Here is a 5,107-nt window from a genome sequence, read left to right on the forward strand (position 1 = left end):
CTAAGCTTATAGACATGTTTTTTTTTAATCTATACATTTAGATGCATAAATGCCTCAAATCCAAGCAGAAAGTAAGTCCTTGTAGGTTAGCGTATGTCAAAAAAGGAGGGAAAATGTCAATTTGATTGGAAGCAAAGTTTTGAAAAAAATTTTATATTTATCTCGCGTTTAGAAAAACATTACCATTTGTGATTTCCTGTGTGTTTTTGTGGATTTTATTTGGTGGATTTTATGACGCAATCAATCTTTAGCAATTCAAGCTTTAACAGCCACGATGCATCACTGATCCAATATACAGAGGGTTTTTTTTTTTTTTTTTGACTTTTCTGTATACATGTTTTTCATTTTTTTAACCAAATACATTTTTGCTGTTCTTGGTCTAAAAGTGCTTAGGTTATCCACATGGTGCTAAATGATACAGGGATACAGTTTATATATATTTGGTTAAAGGCAGAGGTGTTTCTGGAGACTGACCGCAGACAGTTTTAAAGAGTTTTTTTTTTAGCAATAGCTATTTATATTATATATTTAATTTGATCCCATTACTAGACATTTATGACTTCAGATGTTATCTAAGGTGGAGAGTGCAACATTTAAGAGATAATTATAGTTTGGACAGACATTGTGCAAAAGAACTGAATTTATTATAGACAAGCAAAGAGAAAAGAAACCAAGGACGAGAATGCAAATAGTAAAATAATAGTGGCACCAAGCAAAAGAAAACAAAACAAAAAAATAAACTTAACTAAAATCTAACTTGTGTATTACATTACACAATCTGCTCCCACTGAAAATCCTTTCAACACTTTCAGGACTGTTTGACGTTACTCTTTAACACCAGATGCTTTGGGTAATGTTCACATCATCCATGAAAATTGTGGAAAAATGTGATCGAATCGACATGAATTTTGGTGCTAGGTTGAGTATTTCTATAATTGCAGATCTCCTGGGATTTTCACATGCACAGCACTCTCTTTAGGGTTAACACATCCAGTGATATCAGGATATCTCAGATAACCACTCTATACAGATGTGAGCAGAAAAGTAATTACATATACAGAATGTACAACATATGGAACCTTGAGATGGATGGGCTACAAAAGCAGAAGACCAAAAGCAGGGTTCCACTTCTGTCAGCCAAGAACAGAAAGCTGAGTCTACAGCTGGCACAGAAACACCAAAACTGGACAGTTGAAGACTGGAAAAAACATGAGTTGATTATTCTCGATTTCTGCTGAGGCACGCAGACTAACAGTCCAGGCAGGTGGAACCGCTTTGGGCCCATTAATACTATTCAGTTATTGCGTGAATGCCACAGTCTGTTTGAGTTTCGCGTGCATCCTTTCACTGCCACAATTTATCCATCTTCTAATGTCTACTTCCAGCATGATAATGCACCGTGTCACAGAAGAAAATCCGTCTCGAACTTGTTTCATGAACATGACAATGAGTTCAGTGTTCTTCAACGGCCTTCACAGTCACCGGATCTGAATCCAGCTGAGCACGTTTGGGATGTGCTAGAACGAGAGATTCACTGCATGAAAGTGTACCTGAAAAATCTGCACGAAATGCATGATGCAATCATGAAATGCGTGATGTAACATGAACCAGAATTTTTCCAACATCTTGTGGAATCCGTCCCATTAGGAATTGAGGCTGTTTTGAGAGCAAACCGAGGCTCTACCTAGTATTAGTATATTCTTCCTAATAAACTGTTCTTTGAGTTTACAGTATAAATTCCACTAATTGGTGTCAACCTACAGTATTGTTTCAGAGATTCAGCCTCTCTCACCTCTGGCTTTATTATATAAAGATCTAAATCTACAGCTTACTTTTTGTCAAGCTCCTTCTTTGACAAATTTCTATACAAATTAACTGGAATTTAATTATTAAATAAGATTTTTTCCCCCTGATTAACACTTACAGTACACGAACCATTTAACATGTATAATGCATTCACAAACAACGTATGAATGTTTTAGAAATGAATGCTGGACGATTCATTTAGAGGTTGTCAACACTTATGACGCAACAGTATTTGTGTAGTTATTTATCTGTCCTGAAAGAGAGAATAACCTTCATTTATTCTGTATAGAAATAAATGTGAAATCTTTTTTGAAGTACCCACAGTAATAACACCTTATTACTTTCCATCCTAATAAACTAAAGTGATAATCAGTTTTGCATTTCTAACACTGTTACATCATCATGTACGAAACAGCATGCGCATATTTTACGACTTCACCGATTTAAGAAGTGAATATTGAATATTGATGTAATGGATGCTTCATAGGAAATGATTGAAATAAAAATACTTTAACAATCTAAACATTTTTCATTTTCATGGAAGTAATACTACACAATACATCTTGGTTTCATGTTCTCGTGCTTTCTCCTAAGCTCTTCACTGATTGTTCAGTAGGTTCTACTGACAGAAAGGTGGAAATTTCACACCCCAAAGCTGCCCACTACCACTAGAGAACCCTTGAACAAACCCTTTAATCTTTGAATACACCAAGGGCACCTTACTGTGGCTGGTCCTGCATTATGATCTCAGCTTCCTTACAAAAACATCTGATGTTAAAATACAGATGAATTGAAGAGTGAATTGCACAGATTTGTGCAAATACCTGCTCCTGCTCAGTGTTGCAGGTTTATGAATTGGATTGGACGATTTAGGCAGAATCTTCCTGCCTCTTTGTGCCTCAGTAGGGTATCAACTAGTGGAACTTTTTGTTTAGAGTAATTTGTCTAGAAGTAGACAAAAGAAACATTGTCTCATGGTATCTACATACAATATGTCCAGTGTCTAAAACCATACAGTGAGTCATGATATGATTTATGACCTCGAGTGTCTTTGAAAAACTGTACACAGTGGCAGAAATTTGTGAAAATATCTAGAATAATTACAGCATCTTTTTACCACACAGGTGTATATAAATATTGTTTGAACATTCAGTATTCACATACAGTATTTACTCTGGTTGGTCGGCGCTGTTTCTGTTTACTGTTTATTGTCTTTTGTTTATTGTATTTTTTGTACTTTTTGTATTGTCTTGTAACTTTTTGTCTGCACTGTCTTTTGTCCTGCACTGTCTTTAGTCCTGCACTGTCTTGTCTGTCTTGTTTGTCTTGCCCTGCACTGTTTGCACCTGGTTGCACAGTTGCACTTTATGTGGCTAAGACTACTTTCTAAGTCCTTAACCCTGTCTTTGTTTTATGTAGCACCACAATCCTGGAGAAACGTTGTCTCATTTCACTGTGTACTGCAACAGCTATATACAGTATGGTTGGAATGACAATAAAAGCTTCTTGACTTGACTTGACTTGAAGTGACTTGATAAAACCTCTTCATAGCTTTTAGACAGTACAAATGTAGAGAATATGTTTAGATGTATACATATAATCGGTTGTTTAGAGTGCCTGAGCTCACAGAGCGACATAAGTGTGCGTGGTCATTAAAACGAGTGCAAGGTGTCAGGGATTGCACACATACAAAGGTATTCAGAAGTGTGGCGTAGTGAAATGAGCATGCAGAGAATCTGTTATGTGAGAGACAGAATGCTGAGCACAACAGACATGTACTTCATTTTCTCTCACTTAGCAGGACCTATACTTTGCGTGTAAACCAAGCGAGCACTTTATGGTACCCTCTGCACAGTGTTAACATAAACAAAAATGTTACAGCTACAGAATATTGTATGGTTCATGGTCAGTACTCGGTGCTTAATACTAAGTAGATTATTTTTTTTCTCAGGATGGAATTGCAGTGATAAATAAAAAAGATTTATTAACAAAAAGAACAGTCAGAGAAAATAAATGCACGATCACTAGAAACAAGAACTGAAACACAAAAGACGAGGACTCATTAAATACACATGATATTTAGTACAATTACAACTAGGTGAGTATAACGAGACACGCAACACAAAACACACTGCCAGAATACCCCCTATTGTTCCAGCAGAGAATGTCCAAGCAAAAGTCCTGACAATTTTAGTATTAGCATCATTACATGTGCCATAAAAACAGGTACATGTTCTGGAAAAAATGGAATTGATGCATTTATATCATTTTATAAACAGTCAGTAACATGTCAGCCCTGTTAGGGTGAGACCTTATGGGCATTGGAAGCTTTCTTTTGAGCAAATAGTGACATTTTTATATTTTATGTTGAGCTCAATATATCACAAATTCCAACTAGCTTACACATGGCTTAAAAGGACCAAAGGAAAAGCTTTTGCCACCTTGAAAGTTATTACAGTTATTTGCCAGATTTTCTTCTTCTTCTTGTTGTTTTTAAGGATCAATGAAGGAGAAAAGGTTTCCAACAAACCAAATGTGAAAATGGTAAATGTGGACGTTCTGCCTTGTTCGTTCTCTCTCCTTTTGGAGCTCCTTTTCTATGCTTATAATTGAAAGGCTTGAAATACTGAAGCATAAAAAAGTTAGCTGAAACGTTTTGATAAAACCTGATCATAAAAATTCTATGAATTCTTGAATCTATGACATCATCTGACAACTACATAGCCACTGTTCGAGCATACACTATGTCATTTTCCCTGAAGAGAGTCAGCAATACTGGCTGCATCTCCAGCTGCTTTTGAGATCTGCATCATACACACACACCAAATACTGTAAAAAGATTCTACACTGGAGGCTACAGGAGATTACTGAAGAAGTCTGAATGAATGAAGGCATGAAAGGAAAGTGCTCACTCTTACAATTCCTAGATTTTGCTTAAGTTCAGCATGGATATAGCATGAGTGAAATGGCTGTGAAATCACAAAAGAACCTCTTTTTAGATGTAACCCTAAGGCTTCTTCTATCTCAGGAATGCAGTTTCCACCTATTTTCGTTTCTTTTTGAGCTGGTGTGGTGGTCACTTAAAATAATGCATTTCATATCAGGAGACGCTGTTGTGCCCTGGAGCATTTATTTCAATTATTGCCCTTTCATTTATTAATTTACTGCAACACTGCATTAGCTTGTAAACGTAACCGAAAATTTGTGCCATATGAACAGGGTCTTAAACTTTATAATTCAAAACTATAATTTAGAAACTCCCTGTTGAACTTTGGACAGTTGTATATGCAAAAATAAAAGC

This window comes from Tachysurus vachellii, chromosome 2 (genome assembly GCF_030014155.1).
Source record: "Tachysurus vachellii isolate PV-2020 chromosome 2, HZAU_Pvac_v1, whole genome shotgun sequence".
NCBI lineage: Eukaryota > Metazoa > Chordata > Actinopteri > Siluriformes > Bagridae > Tachysurus > Tachysurus vachellii.